The sequence below is a fragment of the Equus asinus genome, chromosome 23 (genome assembly GCF_041296235.1).
Source record: "Equus asinus isolate D_3611 breed Donkey chromosome 23, EquAss-T2T_v2, whole genome shotgun sequence".
NCBI classification, from domain to species: domain Eukaryota; kingdom Metazoa; phylum Chordata; class Mammalia; order Perissodactyla; family Equidae; genus Equus; species Equus asinus.
The window spans coordinates 11,361,602-11,376,143 of NC_091812.1; the positions used below are offsets into that span (position 1 = coordinate 11,361,602).

At 51.5% G+C, this 14,542-nt stretch overlaps 1 long non-coding RNA gene across 1 annotated transcript; it reads left to right on the plus strand.

Moving 5' to 3' along the window:
• The first annotated feature begins 4,663 nt into the window (after positions 1–4,663).
• Positions 4,664–12,993, plus strand: LOC123283925 (uncharacterized). Its single transcript, XR_011497412.1, has 3 exons — positions 4,664–4,794; positions 5,186–5,271; positions 12,860–12,993. It is a non-coding gene; the product is annotated as an uncharacterized lncRNA (long non-coding RNA).
• The last annotated feature ends 1,549 nt before the right edge of the window (positions 12,994–14,542 follow it).

Sequence of the window (14,542 nt, forward strand, 5' to 3'; positions counted from 1 at the left end):
CCCTTCAGTCCACCCTGCATATGCACTGGGAATTTTCCTAAAGCACAGCTTTCTAAATCAGTGCTCCTAAAATATTAATGTGCATATGAATCACATAGGGATTTTGTTAAAATGCAGATTCTGAATTCAGTAGGTCTAGGTGGGACCTGAGATTCTTTTCTAACAAGCACGAGGTTGATGCTGATACACTGGGTCAATCACAATTTGATTAACAGGATCGAGAATCAGTCACTTCTCAGTATCTAAAATAAGTTCTCAGTGCCTCAGAGTTGCCACAAGGTTTCTTAAGAGGATAGTTACTAAAAATTCCTGCAGCTAAAACACGAATATCAGATTAATTATTAAGTTAATTAAGGCAATGTATGGACTAATGATGATAGTGCTATTAATTGGGTTGCCAGATATAGGAAATAAAAAATACGTCCCATGTAACATTTAGGACCCAGTTATACTAAAAATTATTTGTTGTTCATCTGAAATTAAGTTTGACTAGAGGTCTTCTATTTTATCAGGCAGCCCTAGTTGTAAACCAAGGACTATGATTCTGAGCTCTTAAGAAGACAATGTTCAGCTTTTAGTTAGTATTTATGCTTTAAAATCATGGCCCAAAACACAACTTTGTACTGGCCAAGAGACTCAGTTTGAATCCTACTCTGATTAAAGTCCTTCTAAATAGTGTGAACAGTCTCAACCTGTGTCATTGTGTGTAGCTGGACCCAAGGCCCCTCTGCTGGCTACATGCCTTGTCCCCTCACTAGAGCTGTCATGCAGGGGGGCTGGAAACCTTTCACACAGCTGTAGGGCTGACTGCATATTTTGTGGGGCCCATTGAAAAATGAACATTCAGAACCCCTTATGCAGGAAGCAGGGGGAAATACGCAGTTAAAGGTACCAAAATAGGAAGCATTTTCCTTTAAAATATCTTATTACTTATAAAACATAACAGGACTGAAAAAGACATGAATAACATAAATTTACACATTACAAGGCAATCTTATCAGTCTTACTTTATATAACATATACAGTACATGACACTTTCTCAATATGTTGAAACAGATCATAAGATTTTTCTGTCTCACTTATGCAAATTCGTTTATTATGTCATGAAAATATATAAAGTTAGTAACTTTTATTTTAAATTGATACAGTTGAAAGAGGTATCTGTTATTTTTGGCAGATGCAAGATTGCAGATCACGTTCACTTATGCCGAGGAGAAGAGTCTGTGTTGGGGTAAACACTCGTGGAGCCGTGAAGAGTGTTTTATAGGCTATGACAACATTGGAGAGATTTCTGATAAATTATTTCAAAATACAAATTTTATTACACCTAGAGCTGATGATCCTTGTGGAAAAATTTTTCTAAGAAGATTTAACCCTTCAAACAAATCACTTTCATGCCATCTGAATTTAATTTTAAATGTAAATTTATACTTTGGCATTTCAATGTTTCCTCTGACATTTCCCATAACTTATGGAGGGTGTATAAATAACTGAAAGTGTGCTCTGCATTTGCATATAATTCAAAGTGCCTTTTTATTCATCTACCATTGTGTCTTTGGTTACATGGAATATTAATTTTATACTTGTCTTTCTTATTAACACGTGGTTCTTCTGGAGGTTCATGTGAAAAAAGTGTTTTCTGCTGACTGCAATGATCTTTTCATTTTCTTTACTATTTCTGTTTGTGGATATTTACTTTGCAACATTGCAGCAGTTGTGAAACCAGAGATATTAAATCTTTTGAATAATTCTAACACTCTTCAATTCTCCCCGATATGATTTATTGCAATGCCCAGTATCCACTTTTATTTTGCAGGAATTTCTTGATCGAGTTTGCTGCCTTAGTACCGCAGTTCGTGCCCTTGCATTCGGGCTTGACAATTGTATTTGTGCAGATGCCACGGGGACAGGCTCCTGGGACAGACAGACCAGCCAGCCTGCAACCGCGGGTCCTGGCACACCCCCTGTGCAGTGGCCCTCCTTTCTCCTAAGGCTGAACCTGCCGCTGCCTCTGCTACAACCAGCACTTGGGGCCCTGCTGCCCCTGGAAACATCCCCATCACCAGCCAATCTCCTGAAGGGCAGGGCTCTGGAAACATCCCAGGGGTTTCCGCCAGGGGATGCATTGTCAGGGGCTGCGCCTTTCAGCCAGGAGAAGGAGAGCTGAAGTACAGCGCTCCGGAGTCTGAAAAAAGGTCTGGGGAGCAGATGAGAGCCCCAGGGCACCCCGGCTGGTCTCTGGGGACTGGGGCACTAGCCCCTCCTATGGCATCTCCTTCAGGATCTGTGGGTCCCTGAGTTGTGGAAAGCCGCCCAGCCTTCTGAGCTGGGGGCCCGCAGGGTTAGCTCTGGCTGCTCTGGGCACTTGTGGGAGAGCAGGGTCAGAGCGGAGGGCAGGAGTTGGGGGCTGAATGCTGGTGCCCACCCCTGCACACCCCGCGGTGGGCGAGGCCGCCCCTGCCTCCCTCTCCAAGGAGCCGACCACGAAGTCCGAGAAGCAGAGAGGGGAGATGGGGAGGGAATGGCAGTGGGGCTGCGGGGCACGCTCGGGTCAGCACTAACCGCTGGTGTAAAGGGACGAGTGGCCACTTCTGGCGGAACAACAGGCGGCGGTGGAAGGCAGCGCTCAGGCCGTCAGCGGGCCTGCGGGGGACGCACTCACCAAGGACCAGCAGCACTTTCCGGCTAGGCGCCCGATGCGCACGGCAGAGCTCAGGGTCCGACAGCCCCTCACAGGCCCGCACCCGGGGCTCTGGCCCCGCCCGAGTACACGTGCGCGTCAGGCTCCGCCCCCAGGCGCCCTGGCCCCGCCCCTCGCTCAACCACTGTGCTTCCCGTGGACCCTGATGCTGTGATCTCAGGAGACCCTCAGCTGCTGCGGTTCCTGGTGAGTCCGCGGCGGCAGTGGGTGGCGTTGGGCCCAGGGAAGGGTAGGTGAGCTCCCGGGAGAAAAGCGGGGCCGCGGGGGGGAGGCCGATGCGGGGTCCGGCGCAGGGGCCGAGGATGCGGGCGCCTTCCACGTGGACCCCACTCCCCACCCACTGCGTCCCAACCCAGGTTCCCGCCTCCCCCGAACTTGGTGGAGCCCGCAGGCCATAGACTCTTAGGCAGCGTGGTGTCCCACCCTTAGACTCGCCGTAAGTGGCTTCGGGGTGGGGGCGATGTTGTGCCCAGAGCAGCCTCACGGGCGGGGATGAGGGGCAGTCTGGGGCCAACTCTGTGCAGGTGGTGCCAGGATCCTATGGATGCTGTGCACTCTGAGTTAATCAAGGGGCCTTGAACTTCCCAGAACCAACTAGAACCCCTGGGGCGCCCTAGGATGCCAATGCCACAGGTGGGGGCGGGGGTAAGGCAAGGCCTCAATGGAAGACAGCCCCTCCAGCGCTGCAGTCCCCTTAGTGGGTGGAAGTCTCCATGGCTGGCCTTTGCAAAGCCTCGGGCCCTCAGGGCCTCCAGTCCTCCCACCCACACCAGCCAGAGGAGGGAGCCCCCTGGACCCTGCTTCTCTCTGCACTGTGCCTCCTTAAATTCCCTGGGGAGGAAAAAAAAAGCAGCAAGCAGATTTTCCTTGGAGGAAAAACTGAGTGTTTAGGATTCTTATTGAGAAACTGTTCATCAGCTAGGGTTTGGGCAAGTAGGGTTCTGGGATTCGGGGCAGGGGTGTGGGGACACTCCATCTTTGGTGGAGGCCCCCTCTGCACAGGTTTCTGGCTTCCTGTCTCAGACCAGCAAGGGGGTGGGATGTAGGCCATCTAGCTCAGACCCCCTGGAGGGGAGACAGATTGTGCCTCCCCTGATGCCCTGGACCCCCACCCTATTGCTGGGTCCTCTGAGGCCCGGACACTGACTGCTGGTCTGTGTTGCCCCTGCTCCACCCCAGGCTGAGTGAGGCCAGGCCCTCAGGCTCCAGCATGGCCCTGCAAGACCACTGCTGCCCCCCTGCGGCCGTGCAGAGGATCCTGCCCTGCCCTGGCTGTTGGACTCTGAAGATGGACTTCATCACTGGACTTTCAGTGGGGCTCAAGGTCATTCCCCACGCGCTGGCCTGTGCTGAGGTGACCTGACTCCTGCCCCAGGTGAGATGTCTGCCCCTGCTGCTGGCCACATCCCCGCCCTGACCCCACACTAGGCCTCATCACCTGCCCAGAAGCAGAGTAGAAATGCACAGTATCCCCTCCAGACAGCAAGGCACCCAGGGCTCCAGCCCCATGGGAACCAAGAAGCCTTGGTTTACAGTCTAGAGCATGTGACTGCCTTTGGGGACACGCGCGCCCTTATAACTTCTCTTGTCACACTTGTCACACACAGGTATCAGGGCAGTTCTGGGTTGTGTGATGGGGCCAGCAGGATGACTCACTGTAGCTTTAAGCATTATTTCTCAGACTCGCAGACTCACACAGAAACACGCAGGTCTTTGTGCTCCCACAGGTGGCAACTGTGGCCCCACTTGGGTGCGGGTAGAAAAGAGGTCCCCTCATCACAGCAGGTCACACTCATGGATGATCGAGGGTGAGTGGTTACCCTGCCTGTGTGCGCTGGTGTGCCCAAAGTACACAGTGGACACCGCAGACCCCTGTGCTCAGATGTCTACACCAGGGGCACCATGGGTGTGCCTTGTGCCTCCTGGGTGCTCATCACTCTCTCCCCAACAGTGTGGCTTCTACTCTGCCTTCATGGGTGCTTCATGTAGTTCTTCCTGGTCACCTTCTGGCATGTTACCCTGAGCCCACCTGTGCTGTGCTGCTGGCTTTCCTGTGGGCTGCATGCAGTTAGCCATGGGGTCCCTGCGCTTGGGTAAGACTCTCAGGCCTTCATTCCATGGTGGGGGAGGTGTGGTTCTGCTCTTCCCAGAGTACCGAGGCCCCTGCCTCCTGAGGATGGCCCTGCCCTCAGCATTTCCTTCTTTGCATTCCAAGGGCTATCCCTGTGTGAGTGTAGTAGGGGCAGGGGGACCCTCACCCCTCAGCCCTCCCCTATTCTGCTGAGAGGCCAGGACACTTGGAGAAGCTCCCAGAGCCTCATACCCCAACCTCCCTTTCCTGCTCTCCAACCAGCCCAAACAGGGCGTGTCATTCCAGTCCTCAGCCTCAGTCTCATCCACACTGCCTTTCCCCGCCATGTCCACCCATGTCCTCTGGGACCAGGCAGAGCTCTGACCAACACAGTATTCCCTCTTGGCTGCCAGGGTTCCTGCTGGACTTCGTCTCCTGTGCCATCATTAAAGGTTTCACCTCTGCTGCTACCATCACCGTGGACTTCGGGCAGATCCAGGTAGGCTCACTGTTGGCACTGGGGCACCTGCAGGGTAGCAGGACCAAGGCCAGGTCCTGATATGTGTGGGTCAGTCGACCCCTTGCTTTCCAGAGCTGGAAGCACATGGTACTCGCGTGAGTCTCCATCAGTGAAAATGACCCTCAGGGGGGATGTTGGGTGAGGGTCAGATTGTGCAACAGGTAATCTGGGGGAGCGGTGATGACAACCCTGCTCTTGGTGGAGATTTCCCGCCAGTGCGCTTGGTTCCCGCACAGGGTGGTTTGTTCCGCTGCCTCTACTACCCTCTCAGCCAGCAGCCTGCACAGCTCATGTGCATCCTGCCAAGATTTTGACAAGCGGATTATACCTCCATGCTCATTTAGCTAGATGATTTCATTTTTTTTCCAATTTCTGTCGACTGTCTTTCAAATGGCTTGCTTCTTTATGTTTCTGTTTAAACCTCCATGAGAAGCACTAGATCAGTGACCACTGGTTACCCGAGGCCGTCATTGGTTCTCCTTTCCCTGGGTCTGACGTTCCTGGGGGGCAGGAGCTGTCTTGCTCCCGACCGTGGCCCCCAGTGCTGTGCTTGGTATAAAGCAGGTCAGCGCTCAGGTGGGTGTGCAGAGTGGACCAGAGCTGTCTTGTACAAATGAAGCTGTGGGGCCCCTGGTGGCAGACTCAGGGCCAGGCCTCTTCCTTGTGACCTGGTGTTCTCACCTGGGTCTGGTTCTCCAGGCTGGCCTGTGCAGTCTTCCCTGATGGAGGGCAGTGAGCATATCAAGGCCAGGAGGAGGCGTGTGTGAGAATCCAGCAGCTGACATGTCTTCCCTCTCACTCTGTTCTGGGGCTGGATCCACACTTTCCCTGTGCTTCCTTCTCGCCACACCCCTGGGAGGGAGGTTTATCATCATCTGCATTTAGAGATGAGGAAACCCCTTAGAAAGGTGGGTGAATGCTATTTATGTGTTATGTACACACGTCAGGGGAAGCTTGGCAAATGGTCTGTCCTAGGATAGTCTGTCCTTTATTCTATAAACAATATCTTTCCTTTTTAGTGTGAGTAATGTCCCTTGATGTGATCATAATACAGGTAGAGGGCAGCTTCTTTGTGCATTAATTACCTGGCAACCCTATGCCCACAATGTCATTAAAACCTTGACCACGTCATGACAGCCATCTGAGAGCCCCTAGGGTGGGGTGGGGTTCTCCTGACTGCCCAGGACAGAAGTGGAGGAGGCGGAGGTAGGAGGTATCCCCTGGCTAAGTAGCCCAGACTTCCATGGCACTAGTGCCTCAGTCACCTTGGCCCTGGTGAGTGGTGTCTTCGCCCAGGGGTGCATACTGTGGTCAGTGATAGTCATGTGAACTGAAGGGACACCAAAGGCTGGTATCAGGAACAGGCACACGCCTGGAAAAATCCAGAATGTCTTTGTATTTGTTTTTGTTTAACTGTGAAAGGTGCATTAAAGCCTGATGAATTTTAATAGACACGTGCCCTGAAATATCCCGGCACACAGAGCTGAATTTTCCACAGTTCCTTGTTGCTCTGCCTGCTGGTTGTGCTGCTCTTTGTTCACGTCTCTGATCTTATATAGAGTTTAGGGTCAGACTCAGCTTCGAGAACAGCCTTTTACACACACTGTTGGACTCTTTTCAGTTTGATCCTGAAGGCATCTGTCACTTCTGGAATCCACTACAACGACGAGGAGGAGAGTCACTTCAATGCCTATGAAATGGAACCTTCAGGAGTTTTTAGTTATAAATCTTGGAATCTGGAAGATTCATGATTGCAAAATATTTATTTCCTAATATTTTGTTTTGTCATAAACTGATGCTTTTGAAAGCGATCTCATTAATTGGGCTGTTTGACGTCTCTCTGGGGTGGAGCAGTAATAAACGCGGGTCCACATTCATGTTCGGGGTGCAGATCCACATGATCCGAACTCTTCCACTTCTTTTCCATTTGATGGTTCCCTGTGTTCTCTTCCCCCTGAGCTACGATGATTCTTTTATGACTCTTGTGAATATGTTTTTTTAAACTTTAGGTGTCTTTTTTAAAAAAATTAAAACATAGAAATCCTCATGGATGTTTCAGGATGTCCTAGTACCTAGAACATTCGCTACTGGAATTCCTCTGTGTTTTCATTGCCCTGGTTGGGACCCTTTAAAGTGAGTGAACGAGACTCTGTCCTCCCTTCTGGGGGATGTTTTCTGTGTTGCTGATTCACCGTGCAGTCTTTAGTCATCATTACAGCATCAGTGAGATATAGTTCACATGTAATACGAGTCACACTTTAAGGTGTGTAAATCAGTGTTTTTAATATTCTCACAGAATTGTGCAATGTCACCACAATCGATTTTGGAAGCTTTCCATCACTGCTCCAGAAGAAACACTCTACTCGTTAGGAGACAGTCCCATTTCTGCTAAGCCCTCAGGCCTAGGCAAACAGAAATTCATATTCTGTTTCTGTGGATTGGCCTATTTTGAACATTGCCTATAAATGGAATCATACGATGCGTGGCCTTTTGAGTCTGGCTTCTTTCACTCAGCATGACGGCTTCAGGGTCCACCCATGTTGCCGCATGTGTGAGCTCTCCATTTCTTTTCGATGCTGAATGGCATTCCATCGTGTGGCTGCAGCACAGTCTGTTTATTCCTCAGCTGATGGACATTTGGGTTGTGTCCACTTTTTGGCTATTATGTATTTGTCTGCTATGAGCATTCACGTACAAGGTTTTGTGTGGACATCTGCTTTCGTTTCTTTTGGGTCTGTACCCAGGAGTGGAATTGCTGGGTCACATGGTAACTCTTGGTGTCACTGTTTGAATACCTGCAAGGAATTTTCCCAAAGCAACTGCACCATCGAGTGCAGACCTGCAGGACACTCAGGTGTGTCAGGTCTGTGGCCTGGTTGCAAGGACATGTGGCCAGCAGGGGGCACCGTGGGGCTATCTCAGAGGTGAGTCTGCCTGGTCCTGCCACCTGGGAAAGTCTCGCAGGCCAGAGGGAAGTGAGCAGTGAGTTCACTGAGCTGTGCTGTGATGAGACTGCAGCAGTCAGGACCTCCGGGACCCTGGGCCATGAAGGGCCAGGCTCTCTCACCACCTGGGGCCTGGGAGGGTGCAATTCTCTTCTTCCTCCTCTTCCTCCAGGCAACAGAGACTGTGCCTAGAGCTGAGGGGTGCTACAGGGGGTCAGGGACCCACACATATTTGAATGTAGGAACTCCTCCCCTGTTGGGTCTTTTAGATAATGAAAGAGATATGGGGGACCCAAGTGTCCCTGAAGGGGTCTTGGGAGGGGAGCTCTTGAGCACCTGCATGGTGCATTGGGCCCCTTTCCCCATCTGCCTCCTCACTTTGCACAGGTGCTGGGGGCCTCTCCTGAGTGCAAGACTCTGGGAAGCCTCAGCTCACCTCTGCTTCCCCCTCACTCACTCAGCTCACTGTTCTCCCTGTGTCTCCCGCTATTGGTTCTGGGTCCAGATGGGACTGACTCAGCCACCCTCAGGGACCAAGTCCCTGGGACAGACAGGCACACTCACCTGCATGGTAAACAGCAACAGTGTTGGCCAACAGAGAGCAGCATGGCTGCAGCAGCTCCTGGGCCGTGTCCCCAAACTCCTGATCCACAGAAGTAACAGCTGGCTGTCAGGGGTCTCTGAGAGATTCTCTGGCTCCAGGTCAGACAGTGTGACCTCCTAGATGTCACTGCGATGGCCCAATCCTTCATTCCTGAAAGGTACGGACAATCAGTAGACCTGCCTGAATTGAGTTGTTGTCATTTTCCAATGACATTAATCCCAGGGCATGGCAGTTGTAGGAGACACCCTAAGGGGTCTTCTGTGTTATAGACACCCTCTTCCTTACCTCCACTGTGAAATAATGGTCTAATTTCTCCTTGGTAAGGCAGTCAGGAGAAGTCACCCCATCCAGCACAGTGATTTCCTTCTTATCCTGTTGATTTAGAGGCACGAGGAGCCCACAGTGGCTAGTTGTCAGTCTTAACTTCCAGTTCAATGAGATCATCGTTGTGTCTCCTGGTGGCAGCATATATCCCTTTGGAACTAAGAGCTTTAGGCCAACAGAACATAAGGTCAAGGGAACAGAGGTTAAACACTTGGCTAGTGGGTCACTAGGGGTAATAGTTATGTCATTGCCATTTCCACTCCTTGATTCCTGGAACTCTGAATACCGGATGTGGGAGAGAAAGCATCACATGTCAATTGACAATTCAGTGCATTTAAAGCCTCCTGAAAAGCCATGCCCCAGCCCTACAAGGGATCGTCCCCTCGCAAACACTGTACTGGGAATTCAAAAGGCCACTGCACCATTCTGCCAAGCCAGCTGCTTCAGGACGGACAAGTGAATGGACAAGTGAATAGACAGGTAAAAATGATAAGCCAAGTGAATTCCATGAGCATGGGCCCATTGTCTCACATCATCTGCTATGAACTGAGTTCCTTGATCAGAAGCAAGGCTATGTGGAAACCATAACTGTGGGAAAGAGATTCTGAGCTCACTAACGGTAGTTTTGGCAGAAACATTGTGTTCAGGGAAGGCAAGTCCATATTCACAGTGAGTGTCTGTTCGGGTAGAACAGCACACTGCCTCTTCCATGTTGGATGCAGTCCAGTGTCATCACCCTGACCCCAGGCAGCTGACTGATGGCTGTGGCGATGCTTGCTGTGTGAGTCACTCAGTGTGGGTCTCCGCTGTCAGCAGAGTGGGCGCCCAGCAGTGACCGCAGCCAAATCAGTCTCTGTGAGTGGAAGTCCATGATGCTGAGCCCATGCAAAATGTCCATCCCTGGCACCGCGTTCATCCCTGCCACCACGTCCTTCCCTGCCACCGCGTCCATCCCTGCCACCAGGACCCCGTTGCTCGTAGCTCATTGGGTGATGCCAGGGCTGCTGGGGAAGAGGCTGATTGGTATCCACAAACAGGCCATCCATTTGATTAAAATCCTCCTGTGCCAAGGTCACCCTTTGGGGAGCATTCACATGTGATACAAATCTCTGCGCATTTTTTGCCCATTCAGAGAGACCTGTCTGCATTTTCTTGGTCAGCAGTTTTCCAACGGTATTGCTTCCAGGGACCTGACCATCAGGCCAAGCAGTTGTCCACAGCCCATGTGTCAGTGCGTGATCCCACTCACGGATCACATTTCTTATTCCAAGCAAAGTGAGCAGCCAGGAGTGCTGCTGGAAGTCCTGCTCACTGGAAAGATTTCCCATCATCACTGACCTTCGTGGATGCCCCAGAAAGGGGCACAGGGATGCTGCTGTGCACCTTTGGGTGGGACCTGCGTATCACAGAATGCTCTGGAAATCTGGCCCGAGGCTTCTCCTGCTTCCCAAGCTGATCACAGGGAACTCCTCACGAGGCTGTTTCCACAGGGGTTGGAGAGGCTGCCTCCACCGGCAAAGAAGATTCATCAGAATTTAGAGCTGTTTTTTTAAAGATTGGCGCCTGAGCTAACATCTGTTGCCAATATTGACTTTTTTTTTCTCCTTCTCACCAAAGTGCCCCCAGTCCATAGTTGTACATTCTAGTTGTGAGTGCCTCTGGTTGTGCTACGTAGGATGCTGCCTCAGCATTGCCTGATGAGCGGAGCCATTTACACACCCAGGATCTGAACCCGCAAAACCCTGCGCTGCTGAAGTGGAGGGCACGAACTTAACCACTCGGCTAGGGGCCTGACCCTGGGGGTCTTTGTGTTGAAGGATCCGCAGGCTGGGGGGTTGCTGGGATGCATGAGAGAGGTGCGTGGATGTCTCTAGGATGACTCATGTACACAGCTGGGGATGTGGACGATCGATTAGAGCACAGATAAAAGAGGTCCGGCATAGTGTCTCTATCCATGCTTCACCCTGTGTGGGGGAGGGGAGAGGCATTTTTGTCTTTTTTGTTGATTCATTTACGTTTTCATTCAAAATTACTTTTGGACTGGCTACTACTAAGTCTCAGCACTCTCCCGGGTTTGAGTGCCACAGCAGTGAAACAACACTGTTAAGGCCACGGGCATCCTTTGGCTTTTAGTCTGACTCAGCAGTGGAGAAGTTGAGCAGATGATTTCTGTGACTCAGTCAGTTGGACACAGTCAGTCCTTGCAGGAATAGAGTGTAGAGGACTGAGTCAGGAAGCAAGTGCTTGGCTAGAAATATATGTATGTAATCGACTGAAGTTTATTAAAGCCATTGTAACTACACTTGTGGATCTGGTCACTGGGAGAAATAATTTTGTTAATGTTCATAAAGCATGTAGGGTAATATCTAACACATGGCAGTGCCACAGAAGGATCTGTAGAGTAGGAATAAATGATGCATGGGCTGCAAGTAGAGGATTTAGACAAGAAATCTGGGGACATCTGTGCCACCTTCCTCACCCGTTTGCTTGCAGGTTCAGCCCTTCTGCACTTCCCCGGAGGTCCAGCCCTGTCCTAATGCACAGCCCGCATCGTGTGTGGGAGACCCATTCACCCTGCTGTCCACCCTCAGGGCTGTGGGTTCCTGGCTGCTTCCTGGGGGGACTGATGTCCCTGGTCATCTTCCCCAGGGTGGACGAGCAACAGGAGAAGCAGGTCTCTCTCCTAAATAATAAAGGTTCTTCTGGAAGAATTCCTTGAGTGTAGTTATTAATGGACCCCTGCCCCACTGAGGGTAAAGGTGGGGACAAGTAAAGAAGGTTATGGAGACTGGCCTGCCGTGGCTGGAAGTGACCTGTGATGAGGGAGAGAGGAACTGGTCACCTCAGGCCCCCCACAGAGAGGGTGTGGAGGAGGGTTAATGCCCTCTGCCCTCTGCCCTCTGCTCACTGGCTGCAGGACATGGTCTCTCTGAGGGGTCAGTCACCCATGGCCCCAACACATAATTAACTAACGGTGGAAGGGGCAGAAGGGTGACTTTATACTGAAGAGGCCATATTTTTGAAGTAAGGAAAAGATGCAGTGACACCTGCAGCACAGCAAGGAGCCCCCTGGGGACGAGAAGCCCCGGCCCCTGTGTGAGGATGGGTGGGGTGCGAGGCAGGGCTGAGTCCAGAGTCTCTCTCTCTCCTTGCTCAGCCCTGGGGTATCCATCCCAGTCACAGGTGAATCTGGGCTCTGAGACAGCAGGGGGTGCTGTGGGCCTGTCCGGAGGGTCTGTGGGGTGATCTCAGCTGGGAACCCAGAGCCTGGAGCCCTGCCTTGTGCATCTGCTCTGTGCTCACTGGGGTCCAGCAGCTGGGAGCTCCCAGGGCCCTAGGAGAGGCTCCCCAGCCCCACCCATACTCAGCTTCCACCAAATGTGGGCCCAGGCACTCCAGGGGAAGGGGGTGGTTTGCATGAAGTGGCCCTCTCTGCTCTCCTGAGGGAAGAGATAAGAGGACTCTGCAGTTCCCTCACTCCTGAGGCTCCGAAGCAGAGCCTGGGTGTCTCCACCGTGGCCTGGACCCCTCTCCTCCTCGCCCTCCTCACTCACTGCTCAGGTGACTGGCTTTGGAAAGCAGGAGAAGTGATTATGGGGGACAATTTGGCTGCTCTTTAACCATAATTTTGTGCACATGCTGTGGGCAATAACCCCAGTCTCAACTCTCCGTGTCTCTACCTCCTCTGTTCCAGGGTCCTGGGCGCAGTCTGGGCTGACACAGGAAGCCTCAGTGTCTGGGTCTGTGGGACAGAAAGTCACCCTCTCCTGCGCTGGAAATAGCAACAACGTTGGAATATTTGATGTGGGCTGGTACCAAATTTCTCACGTTGCCCCCAAAACTGTGACGCTCAGAAGTTCTCGTCCCTCAGGGATCCCAGCTCGGTTCTCTGGCTCCAAGTCCGGCAACACAGCCTATCTGACCATCTCTGGGCTCCAGCCTGAGGATGAGGCTGATTATTACTGTTCAGCATGGGACGATAGCATCAGCAATAACACAGTGCTCCGGACCCATGGGGAACCGAGACCAAAACATGCCAACTATTACTGTGATCTGTATGTGGATCGTGGTGTTTCCACAGTGATGTAAACCCATGGGGAAGTGCAACCAAAACCTCCTCCTATGCTCAGAACGGCTCAGCCCTCGGAGGCAGGAGAGCAAGTGAGAAGGTGGAGACGGTAACACCATCATTGGGAGGGAGGCCCATGCCCCCATCCTCCTATCCAGAGGTTCATCTCCATGTGCCCCTTCCAGGCTCTCCCAGGCTGTGTCCATCCCTCTAGGGTGACTCCTCCAAGACTTTCCTTCCTCTCTCCCTTTCTGCCTGTGATGATGGAGGGAGGTTCGGCTCCAAAATACATCAACCGACAGTGAGACTCGGAGACCCAACCATGACTGTGAGACTCTTCTGACTCACAGAGCGTTAACAGGCCTACTCTCATGCATTAGTTTGATGTTAGAGACCAAATTAATGTTCAACATTTCTTCATATACATAAGCTGAATCCACAGCACATTTGCTGTTCTGTTTCACAGGCCAGATGCTCATCATCATTGCACAATGAAGATCATGAAGGCAAAATGCACTTGGGAAAGTTCATTTTTTAATGCTGCCAGAGATAGTTCATGCTCCCTGATATCTATTTCTCAAGCATTTCAGTCCTTGTGATTTTGAGTATCACTTACTTAACCATGAAAAAGTGTTACCTTTTTAATAGTGTAATTTAAAGTCTTCTCTAAACTTCAATATTGACTATGTGGTAGATTTTAAAATCATTTATTGACTTTGGAAGGTGTTTGCTCTCTGATAAATTGGACAATCAGATAATATCCATTACTTCGCTCACAGCAAGCCCCAGGAATGTTTGTGGTGACAGTGACCAGGTTTCAGGCGAGTCTCCCCCAACATCACTTCCGCTGAGAGACTGAAGTTTGACTAGGGAACAGAAGGGGGCACTGTTGATCTCCCCAGGGTCTGCACAGTGGGTGCCCCCTGCTGTGTAATCCCACAAACTCCCCAGGGCTGGGGTGTTGGAGCCTCCTGTGCTGATGGGGACCCTGCAGCTGTGTCCTGTCTGGGCTGGGCAGAGTCTCCTGCTCACAGGGCTGTGTAGGGTTCCAGCAGCTGCTTCCTCCCTGGTCCCTTCCACAGCAAACTCTGGGTCTCACCCTCAGACTCTAGTCTGTCTACAGAGCCCAGCTCAGACTTCAGTTAATGCTCAGGATGGAGCAGATTCTCCAGTAAGGGAAAGTCTATGTGAGCAGCTTCTCATCTTTCAGGCCTCTGGAGAAGATAGAAGAGGTCTGGGCCACCCAGCCCCAGCTTGGCACTCAGGATGGCTGTGTCCCCATGGCCTCGACCTCTCTCCTCCTCTGCT